Source organism: Pagrus pagrus (genome assembly GCF_965226575.1).
Source record: "Pagrus pagrus genome assembly, chromosome: 10".
NCBI lineage: Eukaryota > Metazoa > Chordata > Actinopteri > Spariformes > Sparidae > Pagrus > Pagrus pagrus.
In genome coordinates this window covers 30254491-30267490 of record NC_140194.1, presented here as the reverse complement: position 1 = coordinate 30267490, position 13000 = coordinate 30254491, and the positions used below count along the sequence as shown (strand labels likewise).

The 13000-nt window shown below is 39.4% G+C and overlaps 1 protein-coding gene across 8 annotated transcripts in view; it reads left to right on the top strand.

Annotated features, from left to right (window-relative positions):
* The first annotated feature begins 460 nt into the window (after positions 1-460).
* mical2b (microtubule associated monooxygenase, calponin and LIM domain containing 2b) overlaps positions 461-13000 on the top strand; it is a 68400-nt gene continuing 55860 nt past the window's right edge. For 7 of the 8 annotated variants that reach the window (XM_084364308.1, XM_084364307.1, XM_084364306.1 and 4 more), the window contains exon 1: positions 461-696. The gene's annotated coding sequence lies outside the window, so the exon portion shown is untranslated. The remainder of the gene's footprint in view (positions 697-13000) is intronic. The other variant, XM_084364303.1, reaches the window with a different exon arrangement.

Genomic DNA, 13000 nt, shown 5'->3' with positions numbered 1-13000 from the left:
TTAATGTTTATATATTTTTTATACAATAAAACACACGTTAGCTATACTTTCTTTATAAGTGCATGACTAAATTGCGTATGAAAAAATAGTCTGCCCAGAGTAATCTGTCCATTTAATCTGGCCCTATGTATAATCCATAGAGATTTCTTTAAAGTTGGAGCAAGAGTCTAAAAAAGCTGAAGGAAATGTATTTTTAAACTGTAAACGTTAAAACCTGCAGATACTGATGCCTGTGTGAAGAAAGAAATTGAAAAATCCCTTGTGTGTAAGACTTGTGTAAGTGACTAAAATTATCAGTTAATTATTAGCAGCCATTAGGAAATGGGCCAAATCTTGAATTAAAAATCATTCATACTTCCCTCTGTGCCTACTTCACTGACCTAGTCGTTGATGAGAGTTTTATTTTGGAAAAACAGTAACCGGAAGCTCGCGCTCTGTCCTGTAAGCGTTAGTCGGACTTGACGCCACCCTACAACACGGGGGTCCTCAGACACACACACGGCTGCTGTCAATGAGGAGCAGGTCGCTGGAGAGAAACACGGCGCCGACATTAACCATTAACGTGTCAACAGACCTGTGGAGGATAGCTCGGGGACATATTGTGGATAAAACCCGGAGGACCGCAGCGGGACCGCTCTTTCTCTGTCATGGACTCTCCGGTGTGAGTAGCTGACAGCCGCACTTTCCTCTCTGAGCGTGAGTTGCACGACTGAGCGGTTGTCAGTAATGTTATTTTGAGATGGTTCATATCTGACATTCAGCTCATACTGCCGGGGAAATGATTTGTTTCCCCCCCCTGTGTGTAATGCTCGCCTGACGCTGCTGTTCAGTAATAACTTTACAGATGGTAGAGGTGCAACAGGTGACGTGGGCATGCCCCAGACAAAGGCTCAGACAGCGGTCAAGTGGTTTACAAAAGTCTGTGGTGAAAATGAGGTAAACAGATGTGAACTTTAGCTACTAGGTGTACTGTGAGTACAGATAATATTCACGCTATACTGCTGGTAAGGTATCACAGGAGAGGGATTGCTAATGATTTCCTCCCACAATGGACTAGTCCTGTAAAGGAGCACTGCGTCGTTTTGTAGACGAAATTTAAACTCAGAATTTTAACATTTACAATATTAATGAGGTAATAATACAAACTCAGAAATATTATTTTGTCCATAAGGTTCCCAGAACAGAAGCTAGAAAGGTGGCAGGGTCCGCCACATATAAAGAAAGTAAAATGTTTGTTTATTTAGTTTGTTGAGGTGTAAAGATCTTCCCCAAAACTACATAGTGCTCCTTTAAACAAGCTGCAAAGGCATAAAGAAGGACCTCGGAGAAGAGCGGAGGTTGTAGAACAACTCCAGTTATATAGTGGCCAGGCAGATTCGCCCACAGGAGCAGTACAAGTTTGTATGGCAGTGAATTTTCCCTCTGGAGTTTCTGAGTTGTGCTCATGAGCTTGTAATTTTATCAAGTGTTACAAGTGTGTCCTTCCCTCCTCTCATGTTCCAGTTGATTCCTGTGTGCAGCAGGTGGCTTCACGTCCTCAGAGACCTGAAATCCAGTCATGCAAGTCGGCCACATCTCATCTGTGAACCCGCGCACCACAGTAGTTGTGGACTGATGTTTCAGTTCACAGGATAAACTTTCACTCAATTTGCACTTGAGTAATAAAATGGATTACTCTTCATTAGAACCGGATCTGCATCAGAACTTAATGAGTGTTTCCCCCCGTTTTTTTTTACAAAAGCCTGCAAACAATGCAGAGGTCAGAGTATCAGGTGCATACGCTCAGTGGATAGTGTTTTTATGGTTACGTTCATATACATGGATTATGGATTGCAATTGTTGCAAGTAGCTTATAGTTGCTGAATGGGAGTGTTGGTCTGAAGCAGCTTGGTCAGCATAAAGGGCTAAGAGGTCAGAGGTCCAGGATTTGAACAATTCCTTGTTAAGTGGTGGTTTTAAACTGATGTAGTTGCAGAAAAAAGGCTTGGGTGACCTTGTTGTTGCGGTTTCTACACCATTACTGCTGACTAAATCATGTACACCTTTAAAACTTGCCTACTCCTGACAAGTACAGACGTATGTTTTAATGTACGATCTTGGTATTTATGATTGTGCTTTTTGCGTGTGATTTATCCAACCAAAGGATGCACGTTATACTGAATTTTGGACGGATAAATTATTGACCTGATATCTGGTTATTCAAATTATCGGCCAAATATCGATTACCTTCAGGTGTGCATAAAATACAGGTTAGGAACTTATTTTTAAAATACAAAAATGTGAAATTGTTGGTTATCTTTATTGCTATCAGCCATGAGATAAAGGCAATTATTAGTTATGGTATCACCTGACAAAAATCCATATCGTGCATCCTTGATACAGACACTGCAAAACATCAGAAATAGTGATAAGAGAAGGTGGCTCCAACAGCATCACAAATCAGATCAAATCAGTGCCTAGCCACATTTGTAACCCGTGGAGCATTGCATTTTGGGCTTGTCATCAAGTTTGAAATAAAATAGTGGACTGCAAATGTAGTACACTATCATAGTAAATGGGAAGTGATTTGTGGCACAAGCTGTATTTGCCAAAACGGCAGTCATCTATTTAGCTTCATTGGTGCATTGCTGCATTTCGTCTCGGTAAAAGCCCCCAGCTGTCGGTCAGCGAAATAGTGTGAAGCCGATGGCAGGTTTTGTGTCATGCCACAAACAAAAGAGGAATCCACCCAAGCATTGCTCCATAGTGCCACTAGTGGTTGAAAACTCCATAGGGCTCCTTGAACGTGAATTTGATGGGTGGAAAGGAACAGAATGGAGCAGCACAGTATGCGCAAATGTAATGATGTAAGCACTGGTTTCACCTCTGGTCATATTTTGAGACATCTGTGAGATTAAGTACCTTTGGAAACGCAACCTGCTGTCTGATCAGAAGTAAAAATTAACTGACTGTTGACGTTTCCCCCAGAAGCTGACATAGGGTATGTGATGAACCATAGTCATGTATGGCGTCACAGATGATGCTAATGGGAACCCTAAGTCTGAAGGCATCCTGCCATGGTTCAAAGCATTTGACATTAAGTTAATTCGAGTACTTGTTTGGCTTCTTCCTCACATGCATATAATCTTTGATTCACAGTGCAGTAATGTCTGTTCCCCTTCATTTGTCTTTCATCATCTTGATTTTTTATGTATGGGGCCTTGATGGAAACCCCTTTCTGTTTGCAGATCATAACAGAAGTCAATTGTACGATTTTTTTTGTGTATTTTTTCCCCCTCATTTTTTCCTTTGATCTTCCCTCCCTTGCCAACCCTCAAGATGTTAATCTCAAACCATTTCATCTAGCTGTTTCCTACTCATCTACACAGTGGTACTCGTGGGGCAAAAAAATAGCCGTTGCACAAGCTGTCACTTCCTGGAATGAATGCTTGACTTATAAGGGGGTGTCACTGCACATATCAGCCCAGGGGGAGAAGCGGGACAAAAATACACCAGGGAGCGGAGTGCTGGTCGACCAGATGGGCTCCTGTCAGATGAGAAAGGCAAAGTTGAGCTCTGGTATGTCTAAGGATTTTCAACAGGTAGCAGGATGACTGAAATAAATCCTGGAAGGAAGCTGCAGGTTAAATCTAGTCAAGTCTTGTCAGTGTTTCCCCTGTATTTGAATTATGAGCGCCACTGCTAAAATCTCACATGATCATTAATATCAGTGGGCTAACACTTGCATGCTGTGCGAGTATGATAATCTTTGGTGTCCTAGCTCCCTCTCCTCAATCTTGAGAGGACGTGTACATGAAAGTACTGCTATAGGTGTAGCATAGCTCCTTCAAGGAACAGGGCGATGTTTAATGTGTAAGCATAGAGAGTGTGTGTTTGAGCGAGTGAGAGAGTGAGCGGCAGAAAAGTGACTGTGAGTTTGAGCAGAGCAGATTGAATGGTTATCAGTAAATTGACAATCTGGCATTGAATGTACAGGTTACAGTCACTAAATGCTGCAGCTTCTCAGGGAAAGTCTCCCTTTGTTGTGTCCCCAGCAGCTGAAGAAGTGAAGGGTGTTAACCCTGTCAGACATCTCCCCTGTGCTCCCGACTAGGGTCTGGAAACTGAGCAGTTACTAACAGTAATAGGAAGTAATGTTAATTGCCTGACTTCGTTGTATGTCATTACTACTTACGTAGGAGTTAGTGGAGACAAAACAGAACATAATAAGCTTTCTCTCACTTTAATGACGCTTACTTTTAGCAGATATTGAATGTATTGTTGCTTTCGAAGGTGGGAACTACTCTATTTCATTTACTATTTCAAACTATTAACATTAAAGTATGACTATGTTTGTGCCGTGAGGAACACATTTTATTGGTATCACAAAAATTGGTATATCTGCCTCATTGCATGGACTTACCAGCCATTTTTCTTTATGTATAAATGCTCCTCTTCGCATTAAAGTTCAAGGGTTTAGGGTCTGCAAGTTTGATTTGTCTGGAAACATTAAGACCATTGTGGGCAGCTGTACATCAGTAGTCCTAATGCCTGTTAGCCCATAAAATCCTGTATTTCTCGAGGACACAAGGGTCTAAATCCCACCCCATAAAGTGGGGTCTTAAATTTAATCTAAATCAAAATAAAGTCTAGACAGTCATTGCTAGGCTCTAGCAAAACCACTTCTGAGTGCTGGACAATTAAGGAATACATCCAGGACAGTTTTTGTTCAGTTAACCATTACATCAATGAACTCTATCCATTGTAAGTTAAGACACTGCAGAGCTGTTGTATTTGCAGACGCTGGCAAAGAGCTCATAGAAACATGTGGTTGGCTTCTAAATCAAGACAACCATATGCTCATTGCAATTGTGTCATTCAGTTGCTGTGCAATGTGGAGGTACTTTATGGGATATAATGCCACAACCGCTTGCAAGCGGTAGGCCTAATCCATCCCCAAACCTCTACAGTGTGTCATGTTAATACAGTAAGGATTAAGGGTTTGATTTCAGGGCTCACATGCAGCAATTAAATCCTATCTCAGTACAAGCAAACATATGGCCTGTATTATTCAAGCCAAGCTACTCTAGTTTGTGTTGTGAGAGAGGTGGAGTAAGGCCTGACTCATATTCTCTGCCATAAGCTCTTATTAGGTCCGTGAAATTAAAGTTCTACACTGGAACAAAAGCAATATTCTCATTTACAGACACTAAGTGGATTGTGTTGATAAAATCTTATCATTTTACAAAATTCTCTATAGTGTACTTCTCCTTTTTGTCCCCCAAATGGCACAAAATCTATTGATACCATTGATACCATTTATACAGAATATACATTCTCCAGTTCCAATTGTTTGGTTTTTTTTATTAAAGGAGCTCTGCGGAACTTCTGTGTTGTGCCGGCAGCAGGTCGTTTATGTTATTAGACTCCATTTCTAATCTAACATTGGCTACTGTTGCTCTCTGTTAGCGGAGCGGAGAGGGGCACTGAGACGAGGCACTTCAGAACGTGGATGAAGTCACATCCTTTGGACTGTCCACAAAGAAATCCACAGTCCAGCAGCATTAAACAACTTAAATCGTCCACTGGCTTATATAGGCAACCGAGAGAGATGGGGAAGGTCTCATTTTTCACATAGGTTCACACATGGCCAATTAAAAAAAGTGGTTAATACATGCAGCAAATTGTTATAGAGCCCCTTTAAATAAGCAGTTTCTACAGAGGACCACTGTATTATATCCAGCCTCTTATTCAGTTCATTCATCTGGTCCATTAAAATCTTCTCATTTATCAATATTTTTAAAAGAAAATGTATGCTGTGTCCTCTCAATGCACACTTAAAGGACTCTCAGATGTTGTGTGGGTCAAATTAATTTTCATTATTATTATTGTTAAAAAAAATCTTTATTTTACTTCAATAAACATAGATTCATTTAAAAGTGCTGAATTGAATTTTGGAGGATGTTCAGCTGTAATGACTTGAACAGTCAAAGTAGCATGATCAGATCATAGGGGGTCACCAATAACACATTTTGATACCAAGGGAACAAAAGGAAGTTGGGCAATAATCGATACAACTTGCTTGTTTCCCTTTATGTCACTTATATCGATTTGAGTCTGGGTTTTATAGCCTCCAAATGTCCACTACATTTAAGGAGGTGCTAAGTACTTGAATTTTGCAAAGAGCCTCAGGATAATTGTTACACAAATAAGTATCTGCACAGTCTTTGCTTATATTTAACACTGTAAAAATCTCCAACTATGAAATTTGGTTAAGAGGAGATTGCATTATAGATTTCCTCAAAAAAGTTTGGATTGTCTTCATTTGGAGCATAAATGTTGTATTTATTCACCAGTTATCTAGTTTTACATCTAAAATCGTCATCAGACTGAACTGTGTTGCTGTGGTTGATAATTTGTTAAACAAAATACTAACCACCCTATTACTAAGGCCATGATGGAAGTACATATCCCCTTCAATCTGATTAACATCTTCACTCATTTTTGGAGTTAGAGTTTGTTTCTTGCACACAAATAATTTTAATATTTTCCTTTCTTGTAAGTTGTTATACTATCACACGTCAGACATGACCTAAGGAGAAATATGAAGACCTTTCTTTCTCTCTTGCTAAGGATCCTAAGTAACAACTTCAAAAACATGAAACAGTCACACGCCTGTATTTGCTAAGCCATTTAATTAATTAAGGCGGGGGCATTAATGCTGTCTCATCCCCTTCCTATGTGCTAATTATCAATTAGTCAGCTTAATCCACAAGGGCTCAGACTTCAAAAAGCTTTACTAGCTAAACATGAGCAAAATTATCAAAAATTTGCATATTTGTAACTCATTCTATTAAGTAGCAGTCAACATTAAATATTAAGGCAGTGGTCACTTGTATTTTTATGATGAACTTCATATTTTTGGAGTATTAAGATGTACAAAGGAGTTGTATCCTCGATGATAGCTGGGATATTTTGGGATTTTTAGAGGATCAGAGAAATCTTTAGATAAGGGCCAAATGTAGCCGTATTGGCAGTCCTTGTTGGCACCTCTGCATGTAGAGGTACTGTACATGGGTGCAGGACAGGAGCTACAAGGGTGGAAGGTTATAGAAAGGGTCAATCACATAGTGGTCCACATAATGGATGAAAGTGGCTAACTATTCAGTTTTCAGCTTCTTTTAGCAACAAATCTGTAATTCCCTATCAGTACAAACAATCATTAGCGTTAGTAAATAGGTGGTGACAGAACTGATGTCAGCAATGCCAATTTAGGTATTGTAACTACACCTCTCCTTTTACAGTCATAGCAGTTTTATTGGTGTTTACCAGATGTTTGGACACTCCTCCAGGCTTAGTTACAACCTTTGTACTAAAGGTAAGACTCAGCACTTTGCCCTTGTTAGTAAAACTGCGTTAAAGAAAGTGTGATAGGGAAAATCCTTAAAAGGAATCTTTAACCTCAGCTCAGAAATTTGACGAGTTGTTGAACACAGATTTTGTTATCTTGCTCCCTATATATCTGTGAGGTCTGATTATAAACTGCTGTTAATCCACATCAGGAGTGCTTGGAGACGGTATCATTCTTGACTTCATGGTATGTATAAACAGAACTGTCTTTACATTGAGTGTTTTTGGAGCAAAGTTGGGCTTGTTTCTTCTGGGTAGCCAGCATCAGGGGTATTTCTGTATTTTAATCTCAAATTCAACCATAAATTAATAATTGCCTTTGGTCAGGAATTTAAAAAAAATCGTATTGATTGTAAAAGTCAGTTCATGGTTTACCTGATTATTTTGCTCTCTCTTCCATGGCATATTTCTTGGTGAGAAATGTGCGACTGTGTTGTTATAAAATAAGAGGTCGTAAAAATATCAGTTTTACACAATTGCTCAACACCTCATAGTATAGAACATGTTCTTGACTGCACCATAACCTGGTGATTTAGTTTAAGTGTTGATGTCAGATTTTTTGGAAATATCGATTTTTGACCCAATAGCAAATGTAATCAGTTTTTTGACCAATCTTTGACTGTTCAATGTTTTATCCATGTGTAGAATTCCAAAGGCACAATGTTGTCTCCACTAGGTCTCAGGTTTTTGAAGAATTGCAGGTGCCCCCCGAATCATATCACTTTTTCTTTTTACTATTAGTACGTACTGCAGCTACCCTTACAAAGTACATACTGTTGCATGCAGTAGGAGTACAAAGAACGTAGTACTTAGACTAAAATGTGCTTTCATCTGTCATTGTAGCATCTGTCATTCTGTCAATAAACTGTCATCTGTCAGCTGTCAAATGTTTGTGCTTTCTTGGCTTTGTTGCGTATCTTCTGCTGCTGGGGGGTGGGGGTGGGGGAATGCTGGCTTCCATACAGCAAAATGCAACCAGATGTAGTACGACATCCTGGTATTTTTTTGGCATACTGCATTTCATATTGGGAAAACACTAAATCTTTAAATACATGTAGTATGGGCATTGGATCGCAGGGTGCATATCAGGTCAAACCGGGGTTTATATGACGCTGTCATGGGAATGTATTTGTGTTTCTTGTTCACACAAGAACAGGTCTGTCTTTGTAAGATTTTCCCACTGCTTCTGGCCATGGCAAATAAGAAGAGATGTTGTTGATGATGTTGATGTCCTGAATATCTTATGCCTAGTCTGTGAAGATGTTGGGATGTTCTTGATTTTGGAAATGTGCCTGTAGATGCAGTAGTTAAAACCAATTATTGTAATTTTTACATTGTTGTTTATGTATGAATTAAAAAGACAAGCGGGAATGTATTAAGCTAAGCTAGCTTGTTGTCTCAGTGCTCTTGCTTTGTTCAATAATTAGTGTTTCCCATACATATAGTTTACTTGGGCGGGACCCCTTTAAACATTTTGTACAGTTTTGTACAAACTTTAAATGGTACCTGGTTGTTGCTGAGCTGTTGGTTTGTTGGTTTTGATCATCTACCTAATTAACAAGCTTCCTCCACACACGCCTAACCTGCTGTTATGACAACAGAATCGTCAGTGGAAAAACCCTGAAAGCAAGGTGCGTTTATCCTCAACTTTATAAAAACTTACTGCTGATGAAGAAAGCAGATAACTTTGCTGGCAGAGAGATAAAAGAGAGGAAAGAGAAACAGAAAGTAGAGTCAAGCCAGTATGCATGCACTGAGTTGGACAATTAAAGCAACACTATTTAATTAAGGTAATTTAGGCAAACTCTTGGTTTCAATGACTCTCATATTTACATCTGATGAACCAGACAAGAGATGCAAATCTTTCTGCCCCTTCCTCCTTCCTTAATCATACGAACTGTAGACTCTCAAAAAGAGACCAGGATACAAACCAGTCAGCTGGTCAGACTTTTCCAATGCTTACAGCCCTTTGTACAGTAGCAAAGGCCTGTAGACCTTTACCTTTTTTGTGCCTTAATGCACACTGTAAAATATAACCTTAAAAAGCAAGACAACATCTCGGACAGTGCGGTCTTTACTTGAATAATTAAGATTTGAAATAAATAAATACATTCAACGCAGTCAGGTGTCATATCATGCCAGTGGACAAACTATTAGAAAAATATTTGAGCAGATTCCCAGAACAGTCAAAAACGTGTCCATCTATTGAGGTATATAAAGGATTTGTGTTTGTGTCTGAGTGAAGGCTTTAGGTGTCAGTCATTTGAAAAAAGAGTCAGTCAGTAAGTCCAAACCCCAGAATATGAGCAAATCCAGGTGCGGCTTGCTGGGTTTTATAAAGGCTTTATAGTCCACAACAGCCAGGCTAGTTGAGGTCAGCCTTAAAACACAGTATGTGTGGCCACCTCTTTTTTATGGTGCTTTGTCGTCCCTATTGATGGGAGAAATAGGAAGGAAGAAGTCATCACCCTGCTGCTAACTGGAGTTCAAGCATGGACGGTGTGAAACTGGAAATGGGATATGACTGTACTATACCCCGGGGAAGCTTTGCTGTGAAACTCAGCTGTTCCCGTATGGCTTTGTTTTATTTTGCCTTCGTGTTCAAAATTGTTTTCACTGTGGATATATGCAGGGCTTTGATCCCTCAGTTGCACAGAGCACTTGTGCAAAACATGTTTATTTGATAGTCATGAGTTATGTTGCCTGTCTGCCTGGAATCTCTGAAATATTCTGGTACTTGAAGAAGTCATGGAAATTGAAACTTGACATGACTGTTGTGCCTGCTAATATTAGCAAGTTTTACAAATGTGTCATTTTGCACCAGTGAAGTACTTGTTACCAAGTGGAATCATAGTGCAAGTGTCTGAGTCATTGACCAAAGTCATAAAACTCAGCTGTCCCCTCAAGACATCAGGCATATTAAGACTTCTTACATGATAGTCTAGTCTAGCTGCTGTACTAAAACATGGTGTCCTGTACAGTTACAGCCACTAAACCACTGTGGAACCTGTGAGCTGTTTACACAACAACAGCTAGGGGTCTAAATCACAAGTTTCATCACAATATGATACTGTATATAGATTCTGTGGACAATGATAAAATATATTTGCAGATACCAAAAAGTCTCCGGTGAAGTATGGTTGTCTACAAAACATCTCTGGAGGTTCACAGCAAAACAGCGTTGCAGCATTTTTCTTAAACAACTGAAGTAGATGGAGACCCCACAACCCATTATAAAATCTTCTAAAACATCGAAAAACACTTGGATTTGGACTTGGATTATGCCTGACAAGCTGTATGGAGCCATTTTAGTCCCCAACTACAAAACTTCACCTGACTTTCTGTTTGCATGGGGGTGAGTAGATAATGACAGACTTTAAGGAATCACAACAATCTTATCATCAGGCTGTTTCGCTGATGCACTTTCGGAAATACTGTCAGTTAACTTTTTTCATTCGTATATCAAATCAAACGTATTTATTCGTGACCACACACATGCACTCAGGCATTTATGCCTCCGTTCTGTCCTGTTACGTTAATGACCCACTTCACTGTGCTGTGGTCTCCCACCAAGGGAATAACAAATATGTAGCTGATGAGCAGTTTGCTCCCTCTTAGAGCCCCATATCTGTGGGTGTGTCACTCTCAGCCATGGACCAGCCTGATGTGGCTTGTAGATATTCACGCAAAAGTTTCCCCTCCGGAAAGGCTGTTGACAGCACTAGCAGTTAGTGACTTTGTCTGTTTTTTTAAATTGTAATTTGTTAGAAATGTTTCATTCAAAAAGAAAAAAGGAAATTAAACATAAAGAAAGAAAGCCATCATGGCAGAAAGTGCAGTTTAAGCAACAATGGGTACACAATATTGAATTATTTCAAACTTATTTATTGTTAACAGGAAAAAGCTAAAAAAGAAGGAAATGTACGTGTTTTTTACATTGCAAGTGGTAAAGTAGTTGGAATTTAAATTTATGTGTGAGTGTGTGTACTGTAAGCAGTTTAAATGTCAGTTGGTGTGTATTTATTATTTATTATTTAATGTTTATTTAACAGGGACGTTACATACAACATTGCCACAGAAAAGTTAGCTGCATTGTAAGATGTGAAGTTGAATTATTATTTAACAATATTAGAACAGTTTATGAAACAAATGGTCTACTTTGGCAACTAAAATAGGATGCTAATTGTTTTCTTCTCATGAAAACGTCTGTACAAATAGCACAGTTATTTGGATTGAACTGTATTCATTCAGGTGGATTTGTGTAATTTATTGAGGCCCATTGTCATTGTAGCTTATTCATAAGCAGGTATTGTTCCTTATTCATTTAAAGAACGATGCAGCTGAGTTGTGTGTGGCGTGTTTCAAGGCCCGCACTTGAGCTTGCTGACATTCCAGCTGTTCATATTTCCTGTTTTCAGCAGAAATCGCTGCTGCTGGAGCTAATCAGCATCACATTCAGGAGCACCGTGTCTTTTGGGCAAGTCTGCACTCTTTGTGATCCAATTTAAATTCCATATGTTTCAAAACTAAAGAATCTGCAACGATGTTCTCTGTACCAAACACTCCCTTTCTGTCTGCCTGTCCGTCTGTCTGTCTGTCTGTAGAACCCTCTCTACACAATTTCCTTCATTCTCTTGTCTCTCCCACTTTTTTTTTTGTCCCCCCCCCCTCTCCTCTCTTGGCATCTAGTCTGTCTGGGCAGGAACTTGTTGACTCAGCTTTGATCCCCGTCTCAGACTTTCACACACATTTACAGGTCATTGCTTCTACATAACTACAGTTCTGTTATGTTGTAAATAATGTGCTCATCGAACAAAGTCTTGTGACCAACCGAGCGCCTTGACAATAAACTCTCTGCACAGTGCTTTGCTATTGTCTGAGTTAAATAAATCAAAAACAAAATGAGAAAACTACAAATATAGAATGGGAAGCATATTACCAGAGTAACAGACAATTGCCGCTCTTTGCTTGCTATCCTTGGCTGTGGCTAGCTACTGTTAGCTAATAAGCTAATGGCTCAGTTGGCTGTGGGGCCAGTCATGCTCGAGTTTGCCTGGACTGAGACCTCAAGATCACGTAATTCATTCACATCTTACTCTGGGAATCGATTATTTATTTTGACTAAAGCAGAGGTGATTTTAGAAGGATAAACCAAGACTGTTGTAGTGAGTTTTATTTTTTTTTATTGAATTACAATGAAGTATGTTTTAGGGTGAGTTAACAAGGCAGCCAAGCATATCTTTGTTCGGTTAAAGAGAGAAGCTTGAATTAAGAACGTGTACAGTTGTATTCTCTGTTTGGTAAGGAAAATAGATGCGAGAGTACTTCCTTTCTTGACATTTTGCTCAGTTATTACACTAAAAGCTTAGAGAGCTTGTGAAACATAACTTCAATTGGTATATATCTCACAGCTTAACTAGCTTCTTGCGGTACATTGTGGTATTACAAGACACGGTGGGCTGGGCTAGCTGTTTGGCAATTGTGGAGCTACTCAAACTTCAAGACAACTGACATATTTCTGACATGCCAGAAATCCAACTGATTGTCTGACATGTAGATCATTAATAGTTGATACAACATAAAACAAGTGTCCTGAATCCTGTCAAACTGA